The sequence below is a fragment of the Lissotriton helveticus genome, chromosome 7, assembly GCF_964261635.1.
Source record: "Lissotriton helveticus chromosome 7, aLisHel1.1, whole genome shotgun sequence".
NCBI lineage: Eukaryota > Metazoa > Chordata > Amphibia > Caudata > Salamandridae > Lissotriton > Lissotriton helveticus.
In genome coordinates, this window is record NC_136068.1 from 1,238,987,717 (window position 1) to 1,239,002,490 (window position 14,774).

Genomic DNA, 14,774 nt, shown 5'->3' on the forward strand with positions numbered 1-14,774 from the left:
AATGAAGTGTGGATAAAATACACCCGTAAGGATGGTGTTCTAAAATGGCCCCAATATGGTAGTTTCGACTCAGAAATTTTAGATAATCTAGAGGTCAAATTGTTCAAGAAGAAAGCCCGGCCGGCGATGTTTGACTCTTTCCGCTTATGGCGTAAAGAGGCCAAACAAAAGGAAATTAAATTAGAAAAGAAAAATAAGAGAGAAAGAGGTATTTCAGTTATGCAAGCCGCGATAAAATTTAAAGACAATGAAGAAGAACAAATAAGTGAGCAGTTGCACAGGCAACGTAAAATGGCAATAGATAAATGCTATCCGGTTTTACAACCTCCTCAGCAAGAAACAATAAAAGAGCGTGAAAAAGATCCATTAATGGCACATCTGCTAAGTTCGCCACCGCCCTATGCACAAAATGCCACAGCACCTCCGCAACCTTTAGTTGCACCTCTGGTAGCTGTTATGCCGGCTCCTTTACAGCACTCACCAGCTGCTCTTCAACTGGCTTCTATTTCTCTGGTGCAGCCTCCTCAAGGCTCACTGATTACATCTATTTCTCCTACTGTTCCTCCTACAACTTCGCCTAGCACACCTTCTATTTCTTCTGATACTCGCTCTACGAATGCTTCTGTTCCTACTTTGCGTGACTCTGTTCTGCCACCAGTTATTCCTCCGCTTTCACCTTTCGTCTGGCATAAAATGGCCAGCATTGCTACTAACATTCCTTCACCACTTTTTAGGTTGCCTAAAACGACCCCTAATACGGGACCAAGACAATTACGAAGCCAAATGCCTGATTATCAAGAGAGGGAATCACTGAATAAGTTAGCACGGAATTGGGCTATGGATACAGCGAGATATGATGTAGAGTCTGTCGTGAACGTCTTCCGTCAATGGGATGAACCGACGCAAAGATATGTTTTTGAACAGATGTGTGTTTTTCTGTGTGAGGATTTGGAAGATAATGGTCAAGAGAGCAACGCTCGAGAGTTGTGCAATGTACGATTTAAATTTGGGGAAAGGCATGATCATAGGTCCCGATGTCGAAAAAGCAGTTGGGATATTATTATCATATCGAAGTACGGGTGGTAATTCTGGGTCATCATCTGAATGTGGTACGTCTAGTAGGAAGAGAGCGAGACAGTACCCCATGAGAGAGGTTCCTCCGGTTTGGAGGGAAGGTGATGCGAATGCAGTACCGCCAATTCTGCCCCATTTCCAGCGAGTATGGGTACATGTCCCCTGGAAAAGATCGGAAGTGTTGGCACTCAAGCAGTCACTACCTGACCCTCGTAAAAATCCGACTGGGTATTATAAGGAGTTATCGCAAACTGCAAGCTCATGTATAATGAATTTAGCGGATGTAGACATGTTGTTTGGGAAAGTTGTTCCACATCCTTTATGGAGCAAAATCCGTCATACGGATCACGATCAGGAACTAGGTGACTCGTGGGCGAACATTGCGACTACAGATGCTAGACAAGTCGGTGGTTTTAAACCTGAGCCGTTAATAGCTGAACTTCCCGGTAGGATTATAGCGTACATGAAAACAATAATGCCTGAAGTGCGCGTAAACTGGGACAAGCTATCCGCATGTAAGCAAAAGAAAGATGAGAATGTGTCTGACTTCTTCACGAGATTTGAGGAAACTTTCACCGATCATAGTGGTCAAGATATGGCTACCGAGGGTGGCCAAAGATTGTTTGTAGACAAGTTCGTACATAATTTGCTTTCTGAACTATGTAACAAACTGAAAGATCCGGAGAGTGCTTGGGCTGTCTCTACGTCGGCGCAGATTTTAGCTACAGCCCAGTACTATGAAAATAGGTGTAAAGACGAGCTAGATAAAGCAGATAAGAAGACGATAGATTTGAAAACTAAAGTTCTTCTCCAGCAAGCTCATCCGCCTCGCACGGCTAGTCAGCCCCATTATCAACAACAACAGCAGTATTCGAGAAACGCGCAAGGAAACGAGTTTTCCCATCAGCGTCCTACGTATGGCCCGAATCAATGTGCGTATTGCAAGGAAGAGGGTCATTTTAAAGGTAATTGTCCGGCCCTTGCGCGACGTTTAAACGGTTCTCCAGGTGTAAGGGGAAGAGGTGTTCAGCATACCCCTAGAGGTAGGGGCCGTGGAAATCTCACTCAGAATACAACTTCTTTTCCGCCTCAGAACTCCATGAACAGCTTTGACCAACAGAATAATGCATCGTCCAAGTCAGCCCAGTACTATGCTGACGACTACTACACCGAACACGAAAATGAGGGTAATGATTGCTAGGACAGCCATGGACAAAGAGAGGGAGTTGTTTCAGTTCCAGTAGATCAGAATGGACCTTATGTCGAGGTGATTACCTCAGGAGTGTCAGAGCCATTTCTGCTGGATACTGGTGCTACAAAAAGTTCTATTATGCACTCGAAACTTCCTGGCGCACCTTTGTCTGGCGAAATGAATGTCTCAGTAGGTTTCTCTGGCGCCCCTGTTAGAAACCCGATCTCTAGTCCTATATCCCTTTCTGTTGGCCCATGCGAATTAGAAGCACCCCTCATTTTGACGACAGGTTGCGGTGAAAACTTGTTAGGTTTGGATTTACTAAAAAGGTTGTATGCGACTTTGTACTGTTCCCCCTTGGGAGTACAACTCACTTTAGGCAAGAAGGTCGTTTCTCAAATGTATTTGTCAAAGGAAAATACTCCAACTGAATTGTTATCACTTCCTGATATACTTTGGGCTAATGGTTCTAATGATGTAGGTCGTTTGGAGATAGCACCGTATGTCATAACTTTTAAAGCCAACGTTAGGTTGCCACGTATTCCCCAATATAAGATATCTGGTGAATGTGAAAGAGCGTTATTGACGATTGTCTATGACCTGATTGATAAAGACATCATCGAACAAACAACAGGAAATGTTTGTAACAGTCCAGTTTTGCCCGTCTTAAAACGTACTGATCCTTCACAACCGCCTGTATACAGGTTCGTGATCGACCTCAGAGAAGTGAATAAGGTAGTTATCCCACAGTTTCCAGTTGTCCCCGACATTACTGCTTTATTGACAATGGTTCCAGCTTCAGCAAATTGGTTCTCGGTGATCGACTTAAAGAACGCTTTCTTCAGCATCCCGATTGCCGAGGAGAGTAGAGATCTTTTCGGTTTCAATTTAGGAGGACGAAGCTTCCGCTTCAAGTGCGCTCCTCAAGGCTACTGCGAGAGCCCATCAATATTCAGTCAGGCCCTGAAAACACAACTAGACACCATTGTTCTACCAGATGGGTCAACTCTGATTCAGTATGTCGACGATCTGCTGATCGCTGCAGACACTGAAGAGATTTGCAAGAAAGCTACGTTATCATTATTGCATCACTTATGTGACATGAAGCACAAAGTCTCTCTCTCCAAACTACAATTTTGCGACAAGAAGTAACCTACCTAGATCACATCTTGTCGAAGGAGGGAAGGAGACTGACACCAGAAAGAATACAGGCAATTGCAGAACTGAGTGCCCCAAGAACACAGAGAGATGTTCGAGCCTTCTTGGGCATTACATCGTACTGTAGACAATGGATACCGAATTTCTCACTACTAGCTAAACCCTTGCTGGCACTACTCTGTAAAGACACGCCCAATCCTATGCCCTGGTCTGAAGATTGTCAGACGAGTTTCCACGAGTTGCGTGATGCATTGTGTTCGGCTCCTGTGTTGGGAAACCCCAACTACAGTAAGCCTTTTACATTATACGTCCATGAGAAGGAAGGTTGTGCATTATCAGTCTTAACACAACACTTTGGGGACAAACAGCGCCCATGCGCGTATTTTTCGGCAACTCTAGACCCTGTGGCTAAAGCCCTACCAAGTTGTCTGAGGGCTACCGCCGCAGCAGCTGTCTGCATTCGACAGTCTGCTGGATTAGTAATGAATAATACTCTGATCGTTATGGTTCCACATGCAGTAGACATTTTGCTAAACAGGACGAAGACACAACATCTTACTAGCGCTCGACTATCGAGTTACGAACTTACACTGTTAGCAAGTCACATCCACATAAAGAGGTGTGATACACTCAACCCCGCCACGCTATTACCCATCCCGACAGAAACAGACGAGATGGATAAACATGACTGCTGTTTTAGGACAGAAGAAGAGACAAAAGGGAGAGTAGACTTACAGGACACTCCCCTTCCTGAATGCAACAATACTTTATGGGTTGATGGTTCATGTTTCAAGCTGCCGAATGGTGATACGACTGCCGCATATGCCGTAACGACATTACACACCATTATAGAGACCGCACGTATTTCCCACCATTCTGCACAAGCGGCAGAACTTATTGCACTTACCAGAGCATGTGTGTTAGCAAAAGGAAAGCGAGTGAATGTCTACACTGACAGCCAGTACGCCTTTGGTGTGGCTCACAGTTTTGGGAGATTGTGGCGAGAACGTGGTTTCCTTACATCACATGGTGCAAAGATACAACATGGTCAGCTAGTTAATGAACTCCTTGAGTCACTGACCTTACCCCTACAAGTTGCCGTTATGAAATGCAGTGCACACAAAAAGATTCAGGACGATGTTGGCCGCGGGAATGCATTTGCAGACAAGGTTGCGAAAGAGACTGCAAGGAACACAATGAGTCGGATGTATGTTGCGGGTCCCGCTAGATGGATTGCTGATGTGGGAATGTGTGAAGACACCATTGAAAGCGTGAAATCTATACAAGCCGAGGCAACTGAGAAAGAGTTGAATGAGTGGAAAGAAAGTAAGGGTAGGTTAGATGCGAATGGTTGTTGGGTCGAATTGTCGGAACACCAGCGATGGCTATTACCTAACGCATATGTACTTGCAGTAGTAACGATGGCTCACGGCATTGCGCACATCAGTTCGAAAGGAATATGTAAACTATTGGCCCCAGTATGGCAGAATAGCAATATCCCAAAATATGCAGAGAATGTGGTCAGAAACTGTATGATATGTTTAAAGTACAATCCCGGTAGGGGAACCCCAACTCCAGCTGGTCATTTTGCGCCTCCAACGTATCCGTTCGAGGTTTTGCAGCTCGATTTCATCCACATGGAGAGGTGCAACAATCTAAAGTATGTGCTCATTGTTGTTTGCGCCTTTTCCAGGTGTGTGGAAGCGTACCCCCTTAAGGACAATACCGCCTTGACAACTGCCAAAGCCCTTGTCAAAGAGTTCTTCCCTAGATTTGGTATGCCTAGAATTGTCTGGAGTGATAATGGAAGTGAATTCGTAGGACGCGTGATGAAGAGAGTGTGTGAGTGTCTAGGCATACACCAGAAGTTCCACGCTGCAAATCACCCCCAATCAGCTGGATTAGTAGAGTGCTACAATGGCACGTTGAAACTCAAGCTAGCCAAGATCCAAGCCAGTACAGGTCTTAAATGGCCTGACGCCTTGCCCCTAGCACTCTTGTCAACGAGAATGACTGTCCATTCCAGATTAGGACTTAGCCCTCACGAGATAGTGTTTGGCCGCCCAGCCAACGTCTGGGGTGTGCCAAGACCAAAGAAACTCAGCGAAATAGAACACCCCGTACTGCTTGACTATTTGTGCGAATTGACAGCTAAATTGCGTGTTTTACACCAACAGGTTCACAGTTCCTCTCCGCCAGCTTCTGACGATCCAGGTCATACCATCGAACCCGGCACGTGGGTCCTGGTGCGGAACTTCCAGCGCACAAACAACGGACAGCCGAGGTGGACCGGACCATACCTGGTACTTCTTTCCACGAGGTCCGCTGTTCGGGTGGAAGGCAAAAAGAACTGGGTGCACGGGACCCATTGTAAACGGGTCCCTCTGCCCCTTCCATACGACCGGTGGGTCAATAAAGGACTTGCCGACTCTGAAACAGAATCCATACCTCGTTTCATCCCTTTCAGCGATGCACGTTTAAAAGAGACTGGCGCCGAAAAGGAGAGTGATCGTATTTTGCAAGGACTTGTGCCACCGTCTATGCAGTTGGACACTACCGAACCTGAGACATTGTTTGAAGACACTTCCGTACCTGGGAAACGACGGTACAACTTGAGATCTAACCCCAGAGACTAATAAAAGAGCAAACTAATGTGATTTCTTTTCCCCAAAGAACTATTTTTTGATTTTTCAGCTCTCTCGTCCCAGGGAACTAGCTCATTTTTGATTTTCGACCCACCATCGGGTTCTGCTGCTAGGGTCGCGGTTGAAGTCTGGGGAGTGCAACTGGGGACGTTTAGGTCAACGGTTCTGGTTGGTCCAAGGGAGTTACCCCGGACTGAACAGAGCGCACTCCCTGGGAGAACCAACCTACCACCGCAGGCAGCAAGTAGAGGATGGAGTTTCCAAGGGTAGAGAGACCTGCCAGATTCACGAACTTTGAAAGACAATTGTGTACAATACTGTCCAGAAGAAGATTTTTAATAATATGTGTTTTAATGCTGTGTAGCATAGTAATGTTCTTGACTGGTTATGCTCTATTCGTATTTCAAGTTTCCTTATTCCAAAATGACACCCGGCCAACGCCTCCTCCCACTCTCTCTCCACACTCCTTTCACCATCTACCTGAACACGAGTCTGCCAGAAGACTCGAATTTGTAAATAACTCATTTATTCAACTCCTTCACCAACACCAGTCCATAATGAACACATCAAACTGTTGGATATGCAGACTCATGCCGCACACGACCGATAAGGGTATCCCATACTTCATCCTGCCATTCAGTTATTATGGTTCTCTGTGGGCTTTCCAGACCATGTTCCTGTTCGCCCTAGAACCATACCCAACCGGTTCCATTGAAAGCGATTCTAACAACAAGGCACTAGTGGCAGGGATAAGAAACATGAGTAGAGAGTTCGACACATATCTAACGATCCCCAAAGATGAACTCACTCCATACACTCGTTGGAACGTAACTAAATATGGGGTTTACCTGAGTAAGAGCCAGACAGCGAAGAAATCCCACCCAGTTTGGATAGTACCCCACCGAGGTCACTTATGTTTACAAGGTATTGGTAGGGATCCCAAAGCACAATTAGGAAAGAGCATATGCACGGAAACATATGTGTTCGCTTCTCGAACTTCCCCTATACTCTTAGCAGCCAAAGGCACGTATTTCGTCTGCCACGACCAAGCATATACATGGTTGCCCCCTGACTTCTCAGGCACGTGTTTCATCTCATTTCTGCTGCCTCCCACCTACACGGCCCAAGCAGATTACCATCGGACAAGGACAGCTAGAGGTGTCGTGAGTAACGACGACACCGCGGGTCAGGAATTTGCTGACTTCGCAAAGGGTTTTCTGCCATTTTGGGGGCCTATGGTGAACAGCAGGAATATTCGCCAGCTATCAAGGATAGTCGAATCCGCCGTGATCACAACGGCCGGAGCACTTGGCAATTTGACGACCGAGCTTCAGTCGGATCGACTTATGACCCTTCAGAACCGAGTTGCCCTAGATATCATACTCGCCGATCGTGGTGGTGTGTGTAGAGTGATCCAATCTAGTTGTTGCATTTTCATCCCTGATAACGCACCGACAGTGTACCAAGCCATCTCTAAACTACACGAAATATCTGGTTCCCTTCACGTGGAAAAAGGAGATTGGTCCTTGCTAGGGTGGTTCTGGGGACTGATCACTGCCTGGGGATGGAAAACACTGATCTTCATTGGGATGATTTTAGCACTTCTGTTTATGTTCTGTCTGTGTGTACAGTGCGCTCCTGCACTCTGTGGCCTCTGTGCTACTTCATGTGTACGGAAGCCTGTGTCAAGGGACAAACTGAGCAACAGAATGATGTTACAGCAGCATCTCCACGAATTCCTTCATACAGATTTGGACTCAGATTAACATGAATTATTGCCTTACATAAGGGCAAAAGGAGGGTCTGTGGTTCTGAAAATCTGGACCCTGTTGTTATCCCGATATCGAGGTCCAATACCCGTGTCACAAAATATCAACGTACCATGACGAATTTGGTATCGACGAACCGATAATGATTAGGACATCATTCCTATGCATTTACATCATGATCGAGACATGCTAACACCCCCGAATCGTAGTTTCCGTCCCGACCTTAGACTCCATTTTGTGAACGACATCCATCTTGTGTCTTGCCCTCATGATAAGCCAATTAAAGGTCGAGCTTGATCTAAAAGGACACGTCCACCTTCCCTGACTTCCCCCTGACCTGTCCCAACTGACTCCATTGCCTTTAGCCAAACCTGTTTGGGCAGCCCCTCGCCCAGTGGCCAAATACGATAGCATCAATACATAACATTCCTCAAACCATTCACTACATACAGACCATGCTTTCTACAAACATGCACCTGTCCATACTCCTTGTTTATGGCCAGTTTTATGACTGGGTGGTACCTTCCTTTATTGATGTTTCATCGATATCTGATGGGAGTTCCGGGTCTGGCTGGGTAATCTATCACGAACTGGACATCTATAATGTGGGCTTGCTTACATGACTTCGCTCTTTGTACTATTATAGAAATATGTTTAAAGCCGTATCATAAGCTCAAGAATTCTTGCTTGCAGCTAATATTTCTGTATATAAGGAGAAGGCTGGTTCTGTAAAAACAAACAGTCTCCTGAGAACACATGACCCGTGCTTGTCGTGCTTCTAGGACACCTGTTACTTGGTAGCTATCAATAAAACTTGATCTCTGACTGCGACTAGAAGACTCTGTGTTTCTGTGGTCCGAAACAAGGGGAACTCAGAGGTCTTCGGGTGTTATTCCCTGGCACCACCGGGTTCCTAAAAACCCGGCACCTCAAGGGGGTGATTGAAACATGCACCTCACAAATGAACAATCCTTTGTTTCCTGTCTCCAAGCCAGACGATTCATATCGTCTAGTTTTGGACTACAGACACCTTAACTCATGTTGCAAAACTTTTGCAGTACAAAACTCACACAGTGCAGCACTAATGAATAACATTGTGCGCAAAAAATATAAAACGACATTAGACATATCAAATGGCTTCTTTTGTCAACACATTGCACCTGAAAGCAGGTATTTGACCGCTTTCTCAATAATGGGGTCGCAAAAACACTTCTGTCGACTCCCACAGGGATTCAAGAATAGCCCAGGATTATTCTCAGCAAGAGTAACAGAGTTACTACAAATATATGATGATGAGGCATTATCTTATGTCGATGACATCTATCTCACAGATGATGACCTGGAGACACACTTGAAGAGAGTGAACACCATAATACTTGGGTTTGCAGCTGAGGGTTACAAATTCAACTTTAAAAAGTCACGATTTGCCCATCTAACTGTCCTATTTTTAGTTTATGAATTATCAAGTGAAGGCAAAAGCCTAGCAGACAACTTCTTAGAGATGTGTGCTGTACTCCAAACACCTAAAACGCTGAAGTACTTACAATCAATATTAGGTTTCCTGAATTTCGGAAGAACATACATTCTAAATTATGCGGAGAGAGTTAAATCTCTCTATGAATTAATAAAACTTGATTTCAAACCAATAAATTGGACTCAGAAACACACATAAATTTTAAGATCATTGCAAACAGACATGTTAACTAAAACAAAACTGCAAACTCGCGAAAACGTACGCAACCTTGTAACCCGAGTCATCCCAGGAAGATGCGGATTCACGTACCTGACCTCTAATGAGGGAGAAACGGTACCAATAGCTTACAAATCACATTTGTACACACAAGCTGAAATGAAATTCAGTTCTACTGAAAAAATTCTAAAAGCGGTTCAAACTACTGTAGCAAAAGAAAGAGCCCAAGCCCAAGGCAGAAGAATAACTGTTTTAACAGCAGAATCAGCCCTTGAGGCATTAACAAGCCCACGCAATCTGAATGCTGTGGCATTAGATCCAAAATGGACACAATGGGAACATTCTCTTGCTGCAGAAGACGTGGAATACTATTTTGACCCGAAAATGAAAAAACTAGAAGATCTAGAATATGAAGAAAAATATCCTCTGTCAATCGAAATTCTGCCTCTCGAACAGTACACATGTGTAATCTAAATGGATAGATTCGCACAACAGTACGATGTAGAGAAAAAATCCTACAACGCAGCGTGCGCGATTGTTAAAGGTCGCTGGCACTTTGGTAAATTCACACCAATAATTACAAAAACGGAATCACTCAGAAACTGTTCAACTTAGCGAGCTGAAATAAGATCTTTAAAGATGGCGCTTGGAAATGCCGATCGCGAATTCCCCACACTAATAGTGTGCGATTCGCATTTCTGCGTCAAGTCTTACAATAATGATATGCAGACTTGGATTCAAAACGGTTACAAAGATGACACAGGTACCACAATCAAGCATAAAAAGCTTTGGGAACAAGTAGTTCTTTTACAGAAAGAACTACGAAAGACTCACGAGATACATACACTGAGTCATCAACGTGATGGCGTTCACGTTGCAGGGAATTAATTGGCTAACAAAGCCACAGCGGAAGCGGTCCTACCGGCTTCCGTAGCCACAAAAAAGCGTTCTAAAAAACACATAGACGGAGAAACTATGCTAGCGGTGAAAGCCTCATTAAAAGGCGACTATGCAGCATTACCTCTGAACTATCCACTCAGTTATACATACATAATTGATGCAAACTCTGTTCCTTTTGCTCAAATCCCTGGAGTGGGGGATAGAGTAATTCCAAACACGAACCGGAGAGTCTTTTTAATAGCAGACGCACATATGGGATTGGGTCTAAGGCACCAAGAGATAGTGAAATCTCTAAAAGAATTACAATCAGAATACTGGTGGCCGGGGATGAACTTGCAACATTACAAATTTGCAAAGGATTGTCCAGACTGCAACAGAGATCGCAGTCATGAACCGACCGCAGTATTGCCAGGACCACTTTATTAGAAAGCATCAGGCTATCTATACGCAAAAATCCAGCAGGAGAAACGCGATCCCATAAATATTAAGACTAGATTCACTTAAAATGCAGACACCAGCGCTCGGCTGACGCCAGAACTGTTATAAAAGATTTGTGAGTCTTTATCGGCATATACGCAATTGGCATGCTACATTCTGACCAGGGTCCTGCGTTTAGCTCTAGGGCTTACAAAGAGGCCATGACCAGCATGGGCATTGCATTGCGGTACTCTTCTCCATTCTATCCTGAGGGAAATGCGGTAGTGGAAAGAAAAATCGGTGACATAAAGCAATCTATAACGGCGAGGGTATTAGGTTCGGTGATGGGTGGGTCAAACATTTAACAAGTGCCCAACGTAGTCTTAACAATCTGCCAAGAAATTCTCTAAAAGGTCTCACTCCCTACGAACTATTGTTCAGTACTAGAATGCATATCCAGGACTTAGATAGTCACACTTCAGTAGGAGAAGAAAAAGCCTTTGATATCAAGGACCGTTTGGTTGTTTTACAGGACTTAAATGAAACAAGAAGAAGTCTGAGTAATCTAAAGCTAAAGCCAACGGCCACTGAAGAAAAACCACCTGTCCCAGCAAGACCTGTCTGGATTCCAAAGATTGGGGATCCAGTCAGAGAAAAGATCGCGATAAAGAAGGAATTTGGGCCTTCTTACGAAAAGAAGTACCTGTCTTAGCTGTCAGCGGAACAAGATCAGTAGTACTACCGCCCCTTGCTGGTAAAAAGGAGAACCGAGTTATATCCATCGACCTGGTAAAACCACAATCATGTGGCCAATATTAAGTAGTAGGCCCAGTGGACTCCCAAGAAATAGCAGAAGACCAAATCTTGCTACAATCCAAGAGGTTCAAACTGAAAGACTAATCACTTTTGATAAACCTGCAGTGAATAAAAAAGGACTATGTAACAAAGCCATGGAACTTGTGCCTCTTGAAACCCAAATTGCAACAGTTCGTCAAGAAACACCAGTCTACAACGATGTAGCCTCAGACTATGCTAGTGAAACAAAGCAAAATCCAAAAGCAAATGAAAATTTGGAAGCACTTCAAACAATTGACAGAACTGCATCTGGCTACTTCATCAATTTCGATGACTTTTCTGAAGATCCAAGCGAGCATGAAGAAACGCCAGCAACAAAAACTTTCAAAGACAAAGTAACTGAACTCTTTCATCAACTCAAAGAAACATATCTGATTTCACCATGGATTGAATTTTGGATTGTGTTAGGTGTACTTTTCCTCCTGCTTTGGCTCATCATGGTTCTATGTTTGGGAACATTCATTGATGGAACATATAGTACAATGGACACAGCAAGTCAGAACATCAACTTGGTCCTAAAGCCTCACACAACCTCTCACATCACAAAAAGAGAACTGTCATCCGTGAACATCACAGCCAATCCAATACCCTTTGGGGTAGCTTGGGACAAAACGGATTATGAAATCTATGGCCCGATTGAGCTCTTGAAATATCCACACCAATTTAAGGTTTCATTAAGTGACTTTGTAACACCAAGTACTTTTTCTGATGATTGGAACTTTGATAATATTAATAATATGATGTCAGATTTAGTAATGTCAGCTAAATTCACAGAACATGATTATTTACAGGGTTCATCAAATTATGAAGAGTTATATTGTTGTAATCATTTTGGTCATCACTATTTGCATAAATCTGCTCAACCTAGAAATGTTTTAAATTATAATCAATGGGAACATTGTGGAACACCACCTAAAGGCAGCTCGAAAACATTTTATGAGAAATTCCTATACTTCCCAGGTTTTAACACAAGTGATGCAGAAACGTTTTATTTTAAAATGTTAAATAAGACAGGAATGAAAACAATGTTGACAAATACTAAATTGATTTATTCTGAAAATTTTTATGATAAAATGTCTACATTTGGTTTTGAATTCTGGAAAAACAACATTGAAACAAAAACCATCTGGGGTACAAAAGAATGGCAGGTCCAAGGTTTAGAAGAATTGTTTAGAGCCTGCATGATCCCAGAACAATTAATATTCCTGAATGACACCATTCAGCAAACAACCTGTCTTGGTTTAGCCAAGATAAAAGACTTAAATAAACCGTCTATTCCAAAGCCCATGCCTGATAGTAATAGCACTACAGATGTGGAGAGAGACGTATCCCATATTTTACACCAAAACAGAACACATCCTGATTGGAAAAAATGGTTGATCTGGCCCACAGACACAAATAACTGTCAAGATTGATTCCTGAACAAAACACAGGGGTTTAAACAGACCAGGCCAGACCCTAGATACTCCTAGAGACAACATCCAGGGATAGTTACAACATACAGTGTAGGGAAACTCTGCCTTGAATGGCTACAGAAATCCACACTGGCTGAAATTAAGTAACACTTGACTTTTCTTAAAGACGGTGCTGACTTGCGAGATTTCATACTGGGACCTCGCAAACAGCGTCAAAAACGTTTCATTTATGCCGTTATATACGCTGCTTACAACGAAGCTTGGAAAGTAACACAAATTGAAACAGCTCAAAAAATACAAGAAATTGATCGTATTAATTTGGAGAAATCACTTTCTGTAGTGGACAATGGGTTAACGACTCTGTCCTCCAGAATATATTCACTGGACAGCATTGTATCATCTGCTATTGATATAATAGGGCAGGACTTACTAATGTTACAACATGGTCAGTCCCAATTACGTTCTATTGTACAGCTTGGCTACGTGTCATGGCGTTTAATCAACGTAACGTCATTATTCTCTATCTTTAACCTTACTGATAAACAAATTAGTTTGGCACAAAAAAGTGCAGACTATACGATTATGAGCATTGAAAAACTTGAGAGATTACCATTGACAATGTCAGAAAGACCTGTCATTGAATGGATAACACATAGGACGATTACAATCCTAATAACAACTTTCCAGTTTAAGTATTGCCAAAAATATATACCTGCAGGCATGTATGAAAGGTTGGGTAAAGGATACGTCAAGTCAACATGGAAATTACCTTATACACACAAATGTTATAGTGAAGGGAAAAAAGAGGTATTTCTTAGTGGTAACAATTGTAAAAAATCACTAAGCGGTACACTCCTGTGTCAAGGTATTAACTTGCATGGAGCCTGCGAAGGGTCTTCAAATAACCTTTCATGATAGAACGACAGGTAAAATCATCACCCATGTTGGCCTCAAACAGGGCTGTGTATTGGCACCAACGCTGTTTAATATTTTCACAGCGGACCTGGACAAGTGCATTGCGGAAACAGAAAGTGATCCACCAAAGCTAGCCAACCATAAAATCAGGAGCATACAGTACGCAGTACGCAGATGACATCGTACTCTGCAGTCAGACCCCGTTGGGCCTTCAACGTTCCATCACAAAGCTCAACGATTACATCTGTGCACAAGGGCTCCAAATTAATTATAAAAAAACGAAGATTGTCTGTTTTGCCGCTCGGCCAGGGAGGAAATCCTTTAAATGGCAAATTGCAGGCAACACATTAGAGCAGACCTCCACGTACAAATACTTGGGAGTTGTAATCGATGCTAGGTGGTCGCTGAAAGATCATCAGTCTTACAGAAAGGCACAGGCTATCAAACTACACTTCGCCCTAAACTTGTTAAAAAGAAAAATGAATTGTCCATCCAATTCGCATTTGTTGAAGATAATATCTGCAAAATTTCTCTCATCTCTCACGTATGGATCGGAGTTGTACAAGGGAAAAGATGCTAACTTTTTGAACACACAACAATCAGAGTTGTTCAAATACATCTTTCAGATTCCGAGGTTCGTATCTCAATCCCAGATCCGCTTGGAATTCGGTCTACTAAACCAGCACCAAATCAGACAAGCAGCCATATTAAAAACATGCTGGAAACTAAGAGCGGCTGAAGAGG